The sequence below is a fragment of the Globicephala melas genome, chromosome 18 (genome assembly GCF_963455315.2).
Source record: "Globicephala melas chromosome 18, mGloMel1.2, whole genome shotgun sequence".
Classification (NCBI taxonomy): domain Eukaryota; kingdom Metazoa; phylum Chordata; class Mammalia; order Artiodactyla; family Delphinidae; genus Globicephala; species Globicephala melas.
The window spans coordinates 34,752,762-34,775,549 of record NC_083331.1 but is presented as its reverse complement, the minus strand read 5'-3'; the positions used below and the strand labels follow the sequence as shown (position 1 = coordinate 34,775,549).

At 33.1% G+C, this 22,788-nt stretch overlaps 1 protein-coding gene across 1 annotated transcript in view; it reads right to left on the bottom strand.

Annotated features, from left to right (window-relative positions):
• Window positions 1-22,788, bottom strand: part of KLHL1 (kelch like family member 1) — a 386,506-nt gene that overhangs the window by 361,976 nt on the left and 1,742 nt on the right. The gene's annotated exons all lie outside the window — the stretch shown is intronic.

Sequence of the window (22,788 nt, the reverse complement as noted above, 5' to 3'; positions counted from 1 at the left end):
ATAGTATAATGAAAACTAAATATAATGAATAAGAAAAAAATAATCCCTTGGTGAGTGTTTTGGTATCTTAGAATATTTTAATGTCCTTATTTATCAGCTACATATATATCTATAGTTTTAACTGCTTGGGTAATAATAATATGTATATTATAATATGCATTATAATATGCAATAATAATATGCATTATTCTTAAAGTAAATATTTAATAAATTAAATTTTTTGCAACCTTTCTTAGCTTATTAATTTAAAAATATAATTGTAATCAAGTTCAATGTATCACATCAAGAACATAGAAAAGAATCTTATAATCTTCAGGAAACAAATGTAAAAATGTGGTATTTAACTTACCATGCTATTCTGTCTTACAAAGGCATTTACACATATAAACATGCATGTGGGGATGTTTTGTTTTTAGGTTTAATATAATTTGATCATATCTCACATGTTATTTTTACACACATCTCACACAAATTTTTACAAATTGCTCTATGCACCAAATACTAGTGTTTTCCAAGACATTCTAAATTTATTTATTCTTTTTCAAATTCTATATATTTTACATGACATATTTTGACATATATTTACATGATATATTTTATATGGTATATTTTACATGAAGGATACAAAATGATTTCTTGTCATTTTTCTATCAATGAGCAAGTATGGGATATGGGTCTTCCTTAACTTCTAGTTCTTTAATTTCTGAAGGATATATTCTCAAAATTTGTATTACTGAAAAAAAGGCTTTTATGTTTTTGTCACTAAAAATTTTGTCCCATTGCTCTCTACCCCCCCCAAAAATACAGCAAATTATATTCCCACCAGCAATAAAATATTTCTGATTATTTCTAACCTGTATATCACAAGTATATAAACTTAAGCCATTTACTTGTTTAATAGTGACTTGAGAATTATGATATAATTTCTACTTCAGATATATTTGTTATTTGAAAAAGATTAACCTATTTCATCATAAAGTTTCCATAATTATAATTTCAAGGAATTGTATTTTCAGGTGCAGCATCCTTCCTTCCTTCTAAATTTTTAACTGTCAAAGTTTCTCTATCTAAATAAAACAAAGTCCAGACTTAAACACCCCACTTTCACCCATGGACAGATCATCCAAAGTGAAAATAAATAAGGAAACACAAGCTTTAAATGATACATTAAACACGATGGACTTAATTGATATTTATAGGACACTCCATCCAAAAACAACAGAATACACATTTTTCTCAAGTGCTCATGGAACATTCTCCAGGATAGATCATATCTTGGGTCACAAATCAAGCCTTGGTAAATTTAAGAAAATTGAAATTGTATCAAGTATCTTTTCTGACCACAACGCCATGAGAGTAGATATCAATTACAGGAAAAGATCTGTAAAAAATACAAACACATGGAGGCTAAACAATACACTACTTAATAATGAAGTGATCACTGAAGAAATCAAAGAGGAAATAAAAAAATACCTAGAAACAAATGACAATGGAGACACAACGACCCAAAACCTATGGGATACAGCAAAACCAGTTCTAAGGGGGAAGTTTATAGCAATACAAGCCCACCTTAGGAAGCAGGAAACATCTCGAATAAACAACCTAACCTTGCACCTCAAGCAATTAGAGAAAGAAGAAAAAAAAAAAAAACCCCAAAGCTAGCAGAAGGAAAGAAATCATAAAAATCAGATCAGAAATAAATGAAAAATAAATGAAGGAAACAATAGCAAAGATCAATAAAACTAAAAGCTGGTTCTTTGAGAAGATAAACAAAATAGATAAACCACTAGCCAGACTCATCAAGAAAAAAAGGGAGAAGACCCAAATCAATAGAATTAGAAACGAAAAAGGAGAGGTAACAACTGACACTGCAGAAATAAAAAAGATCATGAGAGATTACTACAAGAAACTCTATGCCAATAGAATGGACAATCTGGAAGAAATGGACAAATTCTTAGAAGTGCACAACCTGCCAAGACTGAATCAGGAAGAAATAGAAAATATGAACAGACCAATCACAAGCACTGAAACTGAAACTGTGATTAAAAATCTTCCAACAAACAAAAGCCCAGGACCAGATGGCTTCACAGGCGAATTCTATCAAACATTTAGAGAAGAGCTAACACCTATCCTTCTCAAACTCTTCCAAAATATAGCAGAGGAAGGAACACTCCCAAATTCCTTCTACGAGGCCACCATCACCTTGATACCAAAACCAGACAAGGATGTCACAAAGAAAGAAAACTACAGGCCAATATCACTGATGAACATAGATGCAAAAATCCTCAACAAAATACTAGCAAACAGAATCCAACAGCACATTAAAAGGATCATACATCATGATCAAGTGGGGTTTATTCCAGAAATGCAAGGATTCTTCAATATATGCAAATCTATCAATGTGATAAGCCATATTAACAAATTGAAGGGGAAAAACCATATGATCACCTCAATAGATGCAGAGAAAGCTTTTGACAAAATTCAACATCCATTTATGATAAAAACCCTGCAGAAAGTAGGCATAGAGGGAACTTTCCTCAACATAATAAAGGTCATATATGACAAGCCCACAGCCAACATCATCCTCAGTGGTGAAAAACTGAAAGCATTTCCACTAAGATCAGGAAAAAGACAAGGTTGCCCACTCTCACCACTCTTATTCAACATAGTTTTGGAAGTTTTAGCCACAGCAATCAGAGAAGAAAAGGAAATAAAAGGAATCCAAATCGGAAAAGAAGAGGTAAAGCTGTCACTGTTTGCAGATGACATGATCCTACACATAGAGAATCCTAAAGATGCTACCAGAAAACTACTAGAGCTAATCAATGAATTTGGTAAAGTGGCAGGATACAAAATTAATGCACAGAAATCTCTGGCATTCTTATATACTAATGATGAAAAATCTGAAAGTGAAATCAAGAAAACACTCCCATTTACCATTGCAACAAAAAGAATAAAATATCTAGGAATAAACCTACCTAAGGAGACAAAAGACCTGTATGCAGAAAATTATAAGACACTGATGAAAGAAATTAAAGATGATACAGATAGATGGAGAGATATACCATGTTCTTGGATTGGAAGAATCAACATTGTGAAAATGACTCTACTACCCAAAGCAATCTATAGATTCAATGCAATCCCTATCAAACTGCCACTGGCATTTTTCACAGAACTAGAATAAAAAATTTCGCAATTTGTATGGAAACACAAAAGACCCCGAATAGCCAAAGCAATCTTGAGAACGAAAAAAGGAGCTGGAGGAATCAGGCTCCCTGACTTCAGACTATACTACAAAGCTACAGTAATCAAGACCGTATGGTACTGGCACAAAAACAGAAATATAGATCAACGGAACAGGATAGAAAGCCCAGAGATAAACCCACGCACATATGGACACCTTATCTTTGATAAAGGTGGCAGGAATGTACAGTGGAGAAAGGACAGCCTCTTCAATAAGTGGTGCTGGGAAAACTGGACACATACATGTAAAAGTATGAGATTAGATCACTCCCTAACACCATACACAAAAGTAAGCTCAAAATGGATTAAAGACCTAAATGTAAGGCCAGAAATGATCAAACTCTTAGAGGAAAACATAGGCAGAACACTCTATGGCATAAATCACAGCAAGATCCTTTCTGACCCACCTCCTAGAGTAATGGAAATAAAAACAAAAATAAACAAATGGGATGTAGTGAAAGTTAAAAGCTTTTGCACAGCAAAGGAAACCATAAACAAGACCAAAAGACAACCCTCAGAATGGGAGAAAATATTTGCAAATGAAGCAACTGACAAAGGATTAATCTCCAAAATTTACAAGCAGCTCATGCAGCTCAATAACAAAAAAACAAACTACCCAATCCAAAAATGGGCAGAAAACCTAAATAGACATTTCCCCAAAGAAGATATACAGACTGCCAACAAACACATGAAGGAATGCTCAACATCACTAATCATTAGAGAAATGCAAATCAAAACTACAATGAGATATCATCTCACACCAGTCAGAATGGCCATCATCAAAAAATCTAGAAACAATAAATGCTGGAGAGGATGTGGAGAACAGGGAACACTCTTGCACTGCTGGTGGGAATGTGAATTGGTTCAGCCACTATGGAGAACAGTATGGAGGTTCCTTAAAAAACTACAAATAGAACTACCATATGACCCAGCAATCCCACTACTGGGCATATACCCTGAGAAAACCATAATTCAAAAATAGTCATGTACCAAAATGTTCACTGCAGCTCTATTTACAATAGCCCGGAGATGGAAACAACCTAAGTGCCCATCAACAGATGAATGAGTAAAGAAGATGTGGCACATATATACAATGGAATATTACTCAGCCATAAAAAGAAACGAAATTGAGCTATTTGTAATGAGGTGGATGGACCTAGAGTCTGTCATACAGAGTGAAGTAAGTCAGAAAGAAAAAGACAAATACTGTATGCTAACACATATATATGGAATTTAAGAAAAAAAAATGTCATGAAGAACCTAGGGGTAAGGCAGGAATAAAGATGCAGACCTATTAGAGAACAGACTTGAGGTTATGGGGAGGGGGAAGGGTGAGCTGTGACAGGGCGAGAGAGAGTCATGGACATATACACACTAACAAACGTAGTAAGGTAGATAGCTAGTGGGAAGCAGCCGCATGGCACAGGGATATTGGCTCGGTGCTTTGTGACAGCCTGGAGGGGTGGGATAGGGAGGGTGGGAGGGAGGGAGACGCAAGAGGGAAGACATATGGGAACATATGTATATGTATAACTGTTTCACTTTGTTATAAAGCAGAAACTAACACACAATTGTAAAGCAATTATACCCCAATAAAGATGTTAAAAAAAAAAAAAAGAAAGCAAAGTCTGAAATAATTGCCAATTTACTTTCATACACTAAATTAAATGTATCTGCACTTTTAAATAAAATATAATATTAAAAAAGAGGAGTTATATTTAACTTCATACTGGAAGATAATTTTAGTCAATAAGAAATATTAATAAGGATGCTTCTTGAGATTGTGGCAATTATTGATTTTTCAGAAGTGATTGTATTACTTTGACATCCTTATGTGTATAGGTTGTTGATATTGCATCAGCTCACTCTGGTACTCGTCTCTTTGTGCTGATTCCTGGACCAATGCAATTCTCCCACCTCGTAGAATATTGGATAAAGCTGTGTGAAATATAAAGCTGCTCATAACTTCATTTTTCTAAAGAATGTAGGAATTATTTTTATTCATTAAAAACTCAACATAGAAATAGAATTTTTATTCATTGAATTTAGCATAGAAAATTATAGGCATCTGTGTGAATACTGAAAAACTTTTGAAATAGTTTTAAAGTCCTGGAAGCCCAAGCATTTGGTATTATCTCTTTGGTTCCAATAGCTTTTCTCTCAAATGAAATAATGTGTTGGGTATTTCAGAAGCATTGTACTCTTTGGAGAAGTTATTTACCACCTTAAATTAATAAATTAAAAAAGAAACATTTTAGTATTTGTCCATTTATATATGACCATTTATAAATTTTATTTTATATTATCTATGGCCATATATATTTTTATATAAATGTACTAATTTATATATAAATGTATAAATGTATATATGTATATATGTATATAAATGTATAAATTAGTTAATTTATATACATATTATATTATGTTAATATATTATATCATATAATTATATTATATATTATATATTAAGTTATATACATATTACATATACATTTATATGTAAATATATAAATTAGTTAATTTATCTATAAATTAAAGTTTATATCTAAATTTTACATGTAATGTATATACCCATAAATTTATCAATAAATTAAACAATTACAATATTAATGTTTCACCAAAAATGATTTATTGATATATATAGACTCGAGTGAGTTGTTTCCATTAATATACCTCATACTGATTTTCTTATGCCCTCTATTCATTGACAACATTGAGATCCCTCAAATCTAACTTTATTCCTGGACATATTCAGTCTTCCATAGATGATTCATCAAGCAATGTAGCTCCTGCCTTGAATTCCACATCTTCATCCAAATTACTAAATTATTCTCATGGCCACATATTTCATGTTGTCACTATCCAGGTCTATGCTTCATGTGAAATCTGAAGTCCCAACATATTCTTCAACTAGAATTTTCTAAATTTTAATTCCTATAATTCCTTTACCTCACTACAACTCTTCCAAAAGGACTAAAAAATAATTAAAATATTTATGTCAGCTACTTATTGGACTCAGATTGTTCAAAACAAAAATTATTTTCTTCCCTCTAGTTTCCTGCATTGTCCACTTTGTAGAACAACAACAAAAAAATCCATTCATTTGCCCACCCAGAATTGTAGGAATCTTCTTGCCTCTCTCTCTTTTACAATTAAAACTTCAATTAATGGACAATTGTGACATTTTATTTTCCATGTGCTTTCTTTTCCTTCTGCCCCTTTTCTTAGTAATAGTTCTTCAGTAGAACTATTGTTTTAGTCTTTTAAGATGGCTATCTATTTTTAGTTTCATCCACCTTTTCTCTAATCCATCTTACATACTGTAACAGAAAAATTTTCTAAAGTTTGAATCTTGTCAGCTAGATTCATTGCTTCAAAGTCACCATAAGTTAAATCCAAAGTTTTTAATATAATCTAGAAGAATTCTGGCTGTCTGGTCATGGTCTATAGCTCTGGTCAGATCACCTGACCAGTCTACTCAGGCATAGTCATGCTAATTTACTTGATATTTTTTCTTCTAATTAACAATTGTACACACTGATGCTGGTCTGAACTTATATTAAAATGCTTTTGAAGCTTTCTTTTTCTGTACCTTTAAAAATCCTTTTTAATATATATATTTAGTATAGCACTAGTTAAATTTCTATAATTACTTATCTGTTAATTTTTTATTACTAGTTTTTACTCTGTGGAAAAAAGGAGTTTTCTATACATCTTTGTATATCAAGAAGCTGGCATATCATCTGGAAAAGAATAACTAATTCAAAATAGTCTTCATTGAGTGAGAGACTAGTTTCTTCTAAAGGTACATTTGGCTCAAAGTATATACCTTAAGTGTTCAAAATAGAGATTAATTTATATCTTAAGGGCAGCCTAATTGACACTGCTGCTAGGGGTCAAGCTGAGTCAACTATAGGTTAAGATCTGTTGTCTTATGGAAGAGAGGCTAGATGACTTTAGATATAATGTATTTCTTGCCCTCTCTAATCATATTCCAATGAAAAAATGAGATAAGCAGCAATTTAAGTGACAATGGTGACATTTTCCTATAGTTTACTCCAGAACTTAAGTTTTCAAATGCCATATCCAGTTTTCTTCCCACTGTAACATGAAACTGTGGGTGTCAACATATTAGAATAAGGCAAATAATATTAATTTAGAGAAATACATGCTGTACAAAATTATCAGTATTTATAGATCATACATATTTTCAGTGTGTAGCATTATAAAGGCCAAAATTTTTTCTGGAGTTCATTCATGAATAAGAATCCAAATGTTTACCATACTTGGAGAAAATTTGGTATGAGGCAAATAAAATAATGTGAAAATATAGGAGTAAGAACAGATACAAGTGAGTCTTCAACTTTAGATAAAATTTCAAACAGATGTGTCAATTTTAAGAAAGAAAAAATTACATTCAGAAATAATTTTAAACTACCCATGACATTTTTCACAGAACTAGAACAAATAATCCTAAAACTTACATGGAACCATAAAAGACCCAGAATTGCCAAAGCAAGCCTGAGGAAAAAGAACAAAGCAGAAGGCATAACCTCCTAGACTTCCGACATTACTACAAAGCTACAGTAATCTATATGGTAAGGTATTGGCACAAAAACAGACATATGAATCAATGGTACAGAATAGAAAGCCCAGAAATAAGCCCACACACCTGTGGTCAATTAATCTTTGAAAAAGAAGGCAAGAATATACAATGGTAAAAAGACAGTCTCTTCATCAAGTGGTGTCAGAAAAGTTACACAGCCACATGTAAATCAATGAAGTTCAAACACACCCTCACACTATACACAAAAATAAACTTGAAATAGCTTAAAGACTTAAACATAAGACATGACACCATAAAAGAAAACATGGAAGAGAACACAGAAGAGATCATGGGCAAAATATTCTCTGAAATTGTACTAATGTTTTATTAGGTCAGTGTCCCAAGGCAATAGAAATAAAAACAAAAATAAACAAATGGGACTTAATCAAAATTACAAGTGTTTGCACAGCAAAGGAAACCATAAAAGAAACAAAAAGACAACCTACAGACTGGGAGAAAATATTTGCAAACCATGTAACTGACAAGGGCTTAATTTCCAAAATATACAAACACACAACTCAACAACAACAAAAAACAGTGCAATTGAATAATGGGTAGAAGATCTAAATAGACATTTCTCCAAAAAAAGAAATACAGATGGCCAAAAGACATGTGAAAATATGCTTAACATCAGTAATTATTAGAGAAATGCAAATCAAAATTACAATGATGTATCACCTCATGCCAGTCAGAATGGTTATGATTAAAAATATACAAATAACAAATGCTGGAGAGGGAGTGGAGAAAAGGGAACACTTGTACACTGTTGGTGGGAATATAACTTGGTGTAGCCACTATGGAAAACAGTATGGAGGTTCCCCACAAAACTAAAAATAGAGCCACCATATGATCCAGCAATCACACTGTTGGGCTTATATCCAGACAAACTTATAATTCAAAAAGATACATGCACCCCTATGTTCATAGCACCATCATTCACAATAGCCAAGACATGGAAACAACCTAGATGTCCATTGAGAGAGGAATTGATAAAGGTGTGGTAGATATATACAATGGAATATTACTCAGCCATAAAAAAGAATGAAATAATGCCACTTGCAGCAGCATGGGATGTAAGTAGAGATTATCATACTAAGTGAAGTAAGTCAGAAAGAGAAAGACAAATATCATATGATACCACTTATATGTGGAATCTAAAATATGACACAAATGAAACTATCTATGAAACAGAAACAGACTCACAGACATAGAGAACAACTTGTGGTTGCCAAGGGGGAGATGGGTAGGGGAGGGATTGAGTGGGAGTTTGGGGTTAGCACATGCAAACTATTACATATAGAATGGATAAACAACAAGGTCCTACTCTATAACACAGGGAACTATATTCAATATCCTGTGATAAATCATAGTGAAAAGAATATAAAAAAGAATATATATATATGTGTGTCTGTGTGTGCATGTGTGTGTGTATAAGTGAATCACTTTGCTGTAGAGCAGAAGTTGACACAACATTGTAAATCAACTACACTTCAATTTAAAAAAAAGAAATAATTTTAAGTTGTGCTCTTTGATAGGCTCTTTAATAATACATATTTAATTTTACAATTGAAAAAGTATTCTTCTAATAAGAAATATATTTAAAAGTCACAGGCCATTATTAAGGAGAATAATTACAGGTAAATATTTTATATATGTTAGGACAAGAAATAAAATGAAGAATGAGCTCTCTTTTCTCTGTGGGAGAATATGTTTAGTGGTGCTTCCAAACCATCTGGTAAAATACAAAGAAGAATCAGAGATGAGAACAGCATAGCATTTCCTTTCTGTGTCCTTAAGGTAAAGCTGTGAATTGTACTGCTGTTCCTCTAGTATTAACAATGGAGATGGTTCCCACTGTCTCAAGATAAAAGTCCTTGTGGTCACACAGCAAGAACTTCTGAGCTTTCTTTGCAGAAACGCTTGTATAAAACTATTTAGGTTTCTCTGGGCTTCCCTGGTGGCGCAGTAGTTGAGAGTCTGCCTGCCGATGCAGGGGACGCGAATTCGTGCCCCAGTCAGGGAGGATCCCACATGCCGTGGAGCGGCTAGGCCCGTGAGCCATGGCCACTGAGCCTACGCGTCCGGAGCCTGTGCTCCGCAACAGGAGAGGCCACAACAGTGAGAGGCCCGCGTACCGCAAACAAACAAACAAACAAAAATTATTCAGACTTCTCATCTGCTGCTAAGAAGAAGACAGCAAAAAACTTAATGTGAATATTTCATTATCATGTTCTGCAAGGCAAATATCAATAGATGATTCCTTGAACCATGTATCAAATTCAAGAGATGTGTTACTTCAATACATGATTCAAGGCAAATTAGAAGCAAATTTCTATTCAAAATATGAATAATCAACAAAATGGATGTTTATCTGACTTATAGTACTTAAATGTTAAAAAGAAATATACCATACAGTTTTCTTTGACTCATCATAACATATTTTTTCATTCAGTCATAAGTATTCAATGACCAGTTGTTTATTCCTTTTTTATGGCATAAAGTATTACTCAATATGGCTATTGTAAAAATGTTTTATCTATTTCCCATTAATCTATATATTGTGACCTTGATAGCACACTATTTTGATTAAAGTAGCTTCATAATACATCTGGAATCAGTAAGTGTTAGTACTCAAATTTCTTAGCTTTTCTCAAAGTTGTTTTGTCTCTTTCTAGTTCCTTTGAATTTTTTAATGGATTTTAGAATGAGCCTGTCAATTTGTACAAAAAAAAAGCATACATATATTTTCTTGGGGGATGTGTACTATCAATAGATCAATTTGGGAAGAACTGACATCTCAATAATAGTAAGTTTTCTGACCCATGAACATAATATATCTTTCCATTATTTAGGTCTTTAATTACTATCAGCCTGATTTTATTGTTTTGAGCTTATGAGTTTTTCACATCTTTTGTCATAGGTATTCATAAGTATTTCATACTTTATTGATGTTACTATGAATACATTATTTTTGTAATTTCAATTACTAATTGTTCCTTGATGGTATATAAAAATACAATTGAATATTGTATATTGATTCTATATCCTGCATTGTGAAAAACTCTTTTTTATAGATTCCATAATTTTTTTCTAATAAACAATTCTGTCTGCAAACAAAAACCATATTGTTTATTTCTATATAGATGATCAATTCCTGTACAAATGAAAAATTTTCTTTTTCCTTTCCAATATAGATGCCTTTTATTTCTTTTTTTTTCTTCTATTGAACTGACTGGCATCTCCAATACCACGTTGAACAAAAGTGGTGAGAGAAGACATCCTTATTTTGTTCCAGATCTTAGAGGAAACACATTTAATCTTTCAACATTATGATGTTGGCTCTAGGTTTTTTATAGGCTCTCTTTATCAGATTTATATTCTTTTCTCTGAGATATACTTTATCTAATATTGATACATCCATTCAGCTTTCTTTTGTTTAGTCTTAGCATGCTATGTATCTTTTCCATCTTTTTCTTTTTAACCATTTTTTAAATATTTAAAGTATTTATTGTAAGCAAAATATACTTGGGTCTGGCTTTTTATACAAGTTGATAATCTTTGTCTTTAAATTATGGATGTATAGAGCTGCTACTTTAATATAATTCTTGATATAGTAAGGTTTCAGATTATAATTGTGCTGTGCGTTTTCTATTTGTCCCATCTTTGCTCCTGTTTTCTTTTTTTTTAGATTAATTGAATATTTTTTATGAGAGCATTTAATTTTTGTTGTATTACTAGCTACTTATCATTGTTTTGTTAATTTAGTGGTTGCTTTAGGATTTCTAACATACTTCTGAGACTACCTTCAAATGATATACCACTTCACATTTAGTATAAGAACCTTGAAAAACGATGCTTTCATTTCTTCCCTTGAGTCTTAATGCTGTAGGAGTCATGCGTATATCTTATGCATGTGATAAAAACCTCAAATTATAGTGTTTTTTGTTTGTTTGTTTAACCACCATTTGTCTTCCAAATGTTCCAGATTTATATAATCAAGAATAACCTTAAATGTTTACACATGTAGTTACCATTTCAGGTGGTTTTCATTCCTTTCTGCCAACTGGTGTCATTTTCCTTGTGCCTGAAGGACTTTAAAATTTCTTATAGAGCATGTCTCCTGCTGACGAATTGTTGCAACTATTCTATGCCAGAAAAAGTTTGTAATATCACTCTCACTTTGAAAAACATTTTGGATATATAAAGGACTTCATATGGGCAGGGTTTTTTTATAGTGCTAAAAAGATGTTGTTCCACCTATCACTTGCATCTTTTTCAATGAAAAATGATCCATTATTCTTATTTTTATCCCTCTCTGCATAACATGTGTTTTCTCTGGAAACTCTGATATTTTTTCTATTTATCATTCATTTTGAGAATTTGATTAAAATGTGACTTATGGTAGTTTTCATGCTTCTTGTGTTTAGAATTCATTAAGATTATTGAATCTATGGGTTTATACTTTTCATAAAATTTGAAATCTTTCTGCCATTATTTCATTTTTAATTTATTTTTATTTCTTATACAGCAGGTTCTTATCAGTTATCTATTTTATACATATGAGTGTATATATGTCCATCCCAATCTCCCAATTCATCCCATCACCACCACCCCTCCCCCCACTTCCCCCGCTCGGTGTCCATATATTTTTCCTCTACCTCTGTGTCTATATTTCTGCCGCAAACTTGTTCATCTGTACCATTTTTCTAGATTCCACATATATGAGTTAGTATACGATATTTGTTTTTCTCTTTCTGACTTACTCCACTATGCATGACAGTCTCTAGGTCCATCCACATCTCTACAAATGACCTAATTTCGTTTCTTTTTATGGCTGAAAAATATTCCATTGAATATATATACCACACCTTCTTTATCCATTCGTCTGTTGATGGGAATTTAGATGCCTCCATGACCTGGCTATTGTAAATAGTGCTGCAGTGAACATTGGGGGGCATGTGTCTTTTTGAATTATGGTTTTCTCTGGGTATATGTCCAGTAGCGAGATTGCTGGGTCATATAGTAATTCTATTTCTAGTTTCTTAAGGAACGCCCATACTGTTCTCCATAGTGGCTGTATCAATTTACATTCCCACCAACAGTTCAAGAGGGTTCCCTTTTCTCCACACCCTCTCCTGCATTTGTTGTTTGTACATTTTCTGATGATGCCCATTCTAACTGGTATGAGATGATACCTCATTGTAGTTTTGATTTGCATTTCTCTAATATTAGTGATGTTGAGCATCTTTTCATGTGCCTCTTGGCCATCTGTATATCTTCTTTGGAGAAATGTCTATTTAGGTCTTCAGCCCATTTTTTGATCGGGTTGCTTGTTGTTTTAATATTGAGCTGCATGAGTGGTTTATATATTTTGGAGATTAACCCTTTGTCTGTTGATTCATTTGCAAATATTTTCTCCCACTCTGAGTGTTGTCTTTTTATCTTGTTTATAGTTCCCTTTGTTGTGCAAAAGCTTTTAAGTTTCTATAGGTCCCATTTGTTTATTTTTATTTCCATTACTCTAGGAGGTGGATCAAAAAAGACCTTGCTGTGATTTATGTCAAAGGTTGTTCTTCCTATGTTTTCCTCGAAGAGTTTTATAGTGTGCAGTCATACCTTTAGGTCTTTAATCCATTTGAGTTTATTTTTGTGTATGGTGTTAGGGAGTGTTCTAATTTCATTCTTTTACAGGTAGCTGTCCAGTTTTCCCAGCACCACTTATTGAAAAGACTGTCTTTTCTCCAATGTATATCCTTGCCTCTTTTGTCATATATTAGTTGACCATAGTGCATGGATTTATCTCTGGGCTTTCTATCCAGTTCCATTGATCTATATTTCTGTTTTTGTGCCAGTACCATATTGTCTTGATTACTGTAGCTTTGTACTGTAGTCTAAAGTCAGGGGGTCTGATTCCTCCAGCTCCGTTTTTTTTTTCCATCAAGATTGTTTGGCTTTCTGGGGTCTTTTGTGTCTCCATACAAATTTTAAGATTTTTTTGTTCTAGTTCTGCAAAAAATGCCATTGGTAATTTGATAGGGATTGCGTTGAATCTGTAAACTGCTATGGCTAGTATAGTCATTTTCACAATATTGACTTTTCCAATCCAAGACCATGCTATATCTCTCCATCTGTTTGTGTCATCTTTGATTTCTTTCATCAGTGTTTTATAGTTTTATAGTTTTCTGAGTACAGGCCTTTTACCTCCTTAGGTAGGTTTATTCCTAGGTATTTTATTCTTTGTGTTGCAATGGTGAATGGGATTGTTTAACTAATTTTTCCTTCTGATCTTTCATTGTTAGTGTATAGGAATGCAAGAGATTTCTGTGCATTAGTTTTGTATCCTGCAACTTTACCAAATTCATTGATTAGCTCTAGTAATTTTCTGGTGGCATCGTTAGGACTCTCTCTGTATAGTATCATGTCATCTGCAAACAGTGACAGTTTTACTTCTTTTTTTCCAATTTGTATTCATTTTCTTTCTTTTTCTTCTCTGATTGCAGTGGCTAGGACTTCCAGAACCATGTTGAATAAGAGTGGCAAGAGTGGACATCCTTGTCTTGTTCCTGATCTTAGAGGAAATAGTTTCAGTTTTTCACCATTGAGAATGATGTTTGCTGTGGGTTTGTTGTATATGGCCTTTATTATGTTGAGGTAGGTTCCCTCTATGCCCACTTTCTGGAGAGTTTTCATCAAAAATGGATGTAGAATTTTGTCTAAAGCTTTTTCTGCATCTATTGAGACTATCATATGGTTTTTATCCTTCAGTTTGTTAATATGGTGTATCACATTGATTGTATATATTGAAGAATCCTTGTCCTCTTTGTCTCCTGTAATAATCTTTATTTTAAGGTCTATTTTATCTGATATGAGAATTGTTACTCCAGCTTTCTTTTGATTTGAATTTGCATGGAATAACTTTTTCCATCCCCTCACTTTCAGTCTGTATGTGTCCCTAGGTCTGAAGTGGGTTTCTTGTAGACAGCATATATACGGGTCTTATTTTTGCATCCATTCAATGAGCCTGGGTCTTTTGGTTGGAGCATTTAATCCATTCACATTTAAGGTGATTATCAATATGTATGTTCCGATTACCATTTTCTTATATTATTTTGTGTTTGTTTTTGTAGGTCCTTTTCTTCTCTTGTGTTTTCCACTTAGAGAAGTTCCTTTCGTCTTTGTTGTAGAGCTGGTTTGGTGGTGCTGAATTCTCTTAGCTTTTGCTGGTCTGTAAAGCTTTTGATTTCTCCACCTAATCTGAATGAGATCCTTGCTGGGTAGAGTAATCTTGGTTACAGTTTCTTCCCTTTCATCACTTTAAATATATCATGTCACTCCCTTCTGGCTTGTAGAGTTTCTGCTGAGAAATCAGCTGTTAACCTTATGGGAGTTACCTTGTATGTTATTTGTCATTTTTCCCTTCTTGCTTTTAATAATTTTTTCTTTTTCTTTAATTTTTGTCAGTTTGATTACTATGTGTCTCAGCATTTTTATCCTTGGGTTTATCCTGCCTGGGACTCTCTGCACTTCCTGGACTTAGGTAGCAATTTCCTTTCCCATGTTAGGGAAGTTTTTGACTATAATCTCTTCAAATATTTTCTCAGGTCCTTTCTCTCTCTCTTCTCCTTCTGGGACCCCTATAAGGTGAATGGCGTTGCGTTTAATGTTGTCCCAGTGGTCTCTTAAGCTGTCTTCCTTTGTTTTCATTCTTTTTTCTTTATTCTGTTCTGCAGCAGTGAATTCCACCTTTCTGTTTTCCAGGTCAGTTATCCATCCTTCTGCCTCAGTTTTTCTGCTATTGATTGCTTCTAGTGTATTTTTCTTTGCAGTTACTATATTGTTCATCTCAGTTTTTTTGTTCTGTAATTCTTCTAGATCTTTGTTAAACATTTCTTGCATCTTCTTGATCTTTGTCTCCATTCTTTCTCTGAGGTCCTGGATCATCTTCACTAGCATTATTCTGAATTCTTTTTCTGGATGGTTGCCTATCTCCAATTCATTTAATTGCTTTTCTGGGGTTTATCTTGTTCCTTCATCTGGTACATAGTTCTTTGCCTTTTCATTTTACCTATCGTTCTGTGAATGTGGTTTTCATTCCACAGGCTGCAAGATTGTAGTTTTTCTTGCTTCTTCTGTCTGGCCTCTGGTGGATGAAGCTATCTAAGAGGCTTGTGCAAGCTTCCTAATTGGAGGGATTGGTGGTGGGTAGAGCTGGGTGTTGCTCTGGTGGGCCAAGCTCAGTATAATCAGAATCTACTAAAGAAATAAACCAAACCAAATCACATACTTTATTGTAGATACAAATAGATTTTGGCATTCACCTCTTGAAGAACTATAAAATAGTTGTATTGTATTCTCCCTTCCTTTGTAGTATAAACTCTCGCAATTTTCTGATCCCATTTTTAAAGTTTTTCTGTCATATTTCAGCCAAGATGAAAATGCTGATTTACATGGGTAAACATCTAGCAATATCAGTAAGAAAAAAGGAGTCCAAATGATCTACCAAGATACAGTGTCACAAACAAGTATGATACGAAATTAAACTGAATGATTTTCTATGAGAAATTATCAGAGTTGGACTAAGGCTGCCTAGGCGATGGGAAAAGCTGAATTTAGAATTAACATCAACTGATTCCACTCTTTACTATTATTGATGACCCTCAGATTACTTTTAAGTACCATTTCTGTGACATGATCTTCAGCCAAAATGATCTGTCTCATTTGCTTACCATTCAAAATGACATTTTCCTGGGATACTAAAATCATAGTACACATTTTCTCTGGTCAAGTTAAACTTTGTTATGCTTTCATAAGTACTTAGATCAATCTGTTTTCAAGTCCTGGCCAGAAAAATCAGCAAAGGTAGTTAGCATCAAACCTATATTGTTCAATAGATTTTCTTTTCTTTTCTTTTCTTTTCTTTTCTTTTTTTTTTTTTGCTGTACACGGGCCTCTCACTGTTGTGGCCTTTCCTGTTGTGGAGCACAGGCTCCGCACGTGTAGGCTCAGCAGCCATGGCTCACGGGCCTAGCCGCTCTGTGGCATGTGTGATCTTCCCGGACCGGGGCACAAACCCATGTCCCCTGCAACAGCAGGCGGACTCTCACCCACTGTGCCACCAGGGAAGCCCTTCTTTTTTTAATCTATACTTGACTTATAAGATTTTGAAATATTTAATTCTGCTCAGATTATCTGTGTCTATATAGGATGTTTTCTTCAAAGTTTTGAATAACCTTATCTTAAATGCAGAAAGGTAAATTAATTATTATCTGGTCTAATCTAATATGTAAATTCCAGAGCATTTGTTTTTACAGCTACTACAAAAATACCTACAGTTATTTTGGATGTTAAAATAAATCAAAAGAGACTCATTACTATAAGACTCTGTTTAAAATGTTGTCATTTTCATGTTCAGAAACTTGACATGACTCTAAAATACCCTGCAGGTCTAAGTTTTCTGTAAATTCTATAAGAGCTCTTGGTCAAAAACAATGAAATTTGAATTAACATGTACTTGTTAGAAGCATATCATCCTCCAGATACACAAATTATCTTTTGAGACTTAGGAAAAATAAACCAATGAAATAAATATCTGATCAATAGTATATTCTGTATTAACCAAATTTTGGATAGGGAGGATTTCTTTATTATTTTTAAATTATTTAAAGTAGTACCTTAAAGTGGTTAATGATATAGTTTACAAAGTATTCATTAGCAATTTATCAAAGAAAGCCAGAATATGGTTCTTCAATTAGTGTAGAGGTTTTATTGTTTGTTATAATTAAGAGTTCTATTTATTTCATCTTGCATTTATTGGGTTGGCCAAAGGGTCTGTTTAGGTTTTTCCACAAGATGTTACAGAAAAACTAGAATGAACTTCTTGGCTAACCCAGTATACTCACATCTTTCTCTCAGATAGCTGTGGAGTTTTGTGTACCTGAAAATCCAACCTAGTGATCTTATTACCTTTTCTTTTATGATCTTCTTAGTTTGCCTGAAGCAAATTTGCTCAGAGGGGAGGGCACCTGGAAATTGTGGACCTCTTTGCAAACAATATATAATATTGGTAAACCCATCCTAAATTAAGTAAAAAAAAAAAAAACTTTCGCCAAACAAGCTATTGTCTTTTGCTAGTTCTGACTTAAATGCTAATAGGCTATATAATACCCAAGCCTAGAATAAATTAGTAAGGAAGGCATAAAATTGAGTAAAATCACTCCATATACTTTTTCACTAAGAAATTGAGGTCATAGGGAAAATATGAACATTATTTTAATTTAGTGTCCATAGAAGAATAGTTTGAGAACTACTTTCCTGAAGAAATAGCCCTTTGCCATTTTTTAAATTTTTCTTTTTTCTTTTGACTGAAGCAAGGCTGCTTTCTTTTTATTCTAAACAAATACGACCATGTGATTCTAATGGTATATGCTCTCTGTCTGTGACACTTCTCTTTATCAATTGTTCTGAACTTCAGAAGGAGAGTTTCTATCATGATGCTCTCTTTTGGATTCCAAATTTAAATAATTTTTCCCTATCTAGGTTATTTCCTCATACTTTTGTTTAATTAAAAAGTAAAATACACTGAATGAACCATAATTCAGGAAGTAACTGAATGTTTTTTAACTTGGGCCAAGTCCTCCTTGACTGATCTTTCTCAGGCATTGTCCATCACTATCATTTTAAAGAATGTATTTAAACATTCAGACACAAGAATAATTTCCACCAGAGGAACAAGAGAACTGCCTCAGCATAATCTTGGTTGGAGCCTCTTTTCTTCTGTTTTGTTTGTTTAAACAGAGGTAAATAAGAGTTGGCAAAATCACCTGGAATATGGTGTCAGGAGTCAGAGTGCAAGGATTAAAAATCTAGCTGTACTACTTACAATCCTGTGGTTTGGGGCAACTTAATTACCTGTCTATATCTCAGTTTTCTCATAATCATAAAATGATTATGTAATCATTTTAACAAAGGGATCCATAATTGTACCAGAATCATAGGGCTGTTCTGAATATTAAATTCCACAATATAAATATTCAGCTTGATATCTGGAAGACAGCAAGCTCTTAATCAATGTCACCCATTATGATTATGACAAATATGTATTCACTCAGTGATATTTATTGAGTAACTACATGCTCTATGATAGGGATAAAATAATGAGCAAAACAGAAACATCTTGTCCACTGGGCAGTTGTAGTTAAAGACAAACAGAAAAGGAAACATGGATATTAATATATGGCTACAATAAGAAATTGAAGACAGAGAACACTTACTCTAAGAACATAAAATAAGGGGATAAAATAAATTAAAAAATTTTTAAATGATTTTTCCTGGGGGATCAATGAACACTTCTTTAAGAAAAGTACAGAACTTTTATTCACAACATCTCAGTAATGAATAAGAATGAATACAGAAAAGGGTGGATTGAGGGAAGGAGAACCACTATGTAATAAGGAAAGGAATTAATTTTGTGAGGCCTAAAGGCAGAGAAAAATGGTAAAGAAGAATGTTGCCTGTGGAAGACAGGGGAGAATGGTGGGGTTGTGATGAGTGAAGGGCCTGGATGGCAGACAAGAGTCAGCTCTTTCAGGGCCTAACTGACCAGGAGATAGAGTGTGGTCAGAGTGGTGGAAATGCTTTGAAAAATAAAAGGAGAGCCAGGATATGGGGAAAAACTTTAGATTTTTATCTTACAAATTTTCATTGACTCTGGTGTGGAGAAAGGATTACAGGTGGCAAAATCAATGAGGAAAGAGGATGCAGATGGCAGTTGCAGAAGTTGAGTTGAAAGATGACAGTATTTTAAAATTAGGTGTGGACAATGGATATGGAGAGATGTGAGGCAGACATAGGGGAGGACATTTTTGAAGGAAAAGTGACAGGGCTTGGTGGAATATTGAAAATCAGGGGAAAGAGAATTCTGGTAAATATGATCCTGGATTTCTGGCTTGTACAACCTAATGTATGGCGAGCTATTCTCTGAGATAGAGAAGAAGAAAATTGAGCAAGAGAGAAGGGAGATTATGAGCTCAATTTTGTGTGTGCTGTATTTATATTGTATCTGTGATATCTACCAGAAAGGTCAAGTGGATGTGTGAGACCTGAGTTCATGGGGGAAGTGGGGGGAGAGGGGGTTGTGGGTGTGGGGAGGCAGAGTCTAGGTTTTGAGATGCAGCTCTGAAATACAGTTTATGGGTGGTAACTGAAACCATGGAAATAGATGCCTGCACTCTGTGAGAACTGAGAAAACTAAAAAAGCAAGTAGTTAAACACGACATCTTTTCTCCTACTCACATCACTATAAACTGCAAGAATAGAAATATTTCTCTTTGGTTTCTTAGTTTACTACATATAGAATTTTGGACAAAAAATATGCATATCAAAAATATATAGTGATCTGAATGGCTAGGAAATGATACACTCTCTAAAAATTACATTCAGACAGTAAAGTAGAAAAAATAGATGATTAATAGCATAGGGCAAGAGCCTATTACTGTAAGAGTTAGGATTCTTAATGGTGTCATGGTTAAGGTAGTAGAATACTGAGATTTGTTTATGTGTGTCTGGTGGAGTGGGATGAGATAAAGGCTGGGTTTCAGCAGTAATTCAGTTTACTACTGTCTTATTGCTACCTTTATGTTTCAACTCCATGATAATTTGACCTTTCCAGAATTCTGAGATTAAGAGCAGCTTTCTGCTGAGCAACTTCCATCTGATGTTTGAACAACAAATAAAACCAACTGAGCTACTTATGCTTATCTAAAACAATGTTCTTAACTAGTATGAGACGAAATGAATAAAGAGAAGATCAGAAAATGAAGGAAGAGAAAAAGAGCCAACTCTTTTTTATACATGAAGATTAATTTAGCATAATGGTCAGAATTGATGAAACAAAATGTTAAATATCAAATGTGATATCACAGGACGGTGATACAGTAATGACCCAAGTAATCAAAATGATCATGCAGGTTTATATACTTCATGTGTTCATTGGTCATTATGAACGATATGTAGATTTCCTGCATGGATTATGATAGAAACCAAAGTAAATCCACATTAGTGAATTATTTTACATATTGTTTTCCATTCCATACTTAACTTTGGAAATGCTGTCCTTTCTGGGAAATGAACATTATTCTTATTGCGTATTATAATAATATATATTGATAATAGCTTATTGCTTAGTTTAGTAGCATGTTGTCAATCAATCATGAGCACAGATCCAGTAGTCTATGAATGTTTAGGAACATATAAAGTCCGTGAGAATACTATCAGTGTTGACTGATTTGTCCAGTGAGAAATTAAAATTTAACTAAAGGATTTAAGCATGAATAAGAATTTTAAAATAAAATTAGACCTGATTTTCAATATTTTACAAATGCAAGCCCTCATTGGAAACCCTCATTCCAAAAGTAAATATGACTTGGGGTGGCACTTGGCTTATTTTCAGAATTCTTTCCATTTACAACCCTTTGTGTGTATAAACAATGATGTATATTCAAAAGTAAGGGATTGGAAGTTAAATCTGATGGATGTTTCATCCCTAACTGAGGTTATTAGTTATTAGTTTTATTTTTAAATTTATTATATTTTCTATTTCCAAATTGTCCAATTTACATGAAAGTCTTCTGAAATTACTCATGCCAAGTATGCCTTATTTACTTAAAACTGTAGTTTTATAAAGAAAAATTTTTTAATTATTAAACATTAATATTCCCAGAAATCAGATATTTGAGCTGATTTGAAGACTCAAAACTGAAAGAAAACGACTCAAAACTGAAACTAAAACTGAAACTGAAAAAAAAAGACTCAAGACTGAAAAACAAATCTATTTATTCCCTGAACTGTCTGAGACACAAAAATATCAATTTCAATAAAATAGTAATTAGTAAATCTTTAACCTAACTGGTTTTCTTTTAAATATATAAGGTGAATTGCTAAATGTTTATCAATGATTTCCTAAAACTAAAAAATTACATTTCCTCAACTAGAGGAGGTAAAGCCCAACATATTTTATTTTTAAAAACGATCTAAAATTATAGGTCACTAGTGAATACATAAATCAAATAACTTCATAGTATTAATAGTACCCCAAATTATAATCATTTTGGTAAATTATCTTAATTGATTGAATAATAGATAAATTTATATTTAATCGCCTATATATGGAAAAAACTTTCTCATACTCGAAAATTGCAAATTAAATTTCTTTGTCTTTAAAATCATAATGTTACATATTGTCATCACATATTAGATTATGTTCAAGGCTCTTAAAATTCAAATCCACATAATCCATATAATTGAAATTTTTTAAGTATAATTTTTGTATCTTTAACTTCACATTTGTCAACATAATTGGAGACCACCTATGGTATTATTTTGTTTTATGTGTTCTTTTTGTGACTTAACTTTATAAAAAGTTGATTCAATCAAGCAAAAGTTTAAAACATTGCTTCTGTTTCTAATTTTTATTTTTATTGAAAGGTAAATTTTATTAAAATTTCATTATTATTTTCCTATATCTCTCCTGTATTTCTTCTTCAATAATATATTCTGATATATGAATTTAAATGCAAATCTTTTCGTATCATCACTATACGCCAAAAGTAGTAATGATCTAGTGTAGAATGAATCAATTCTTTGAAACTGTCAAACTCAGAAGGAGGTTATGTGTGCGAAGGTTTTCTATAAGTCTTGAAAGTAGAAGAACTGTGCTCAAAGAAGTGTAATATTAGATATAAACAAGAAATAAATGTTGACCTGCTCACTAAGAATACACAGTTCCATACCGAGACAATGAATCAGGACAGAAAAGTGAAAAGGGCATTAGCAAGAGTTTAATTCTAAGACTTTAAACAAAGCAAAGGTGTTCATGAAGTAGGATAAAAAGGGAAGCTAGGATAGAGAATAGTAACACTGTCCTTCATGGGGAAAAAAAGAGA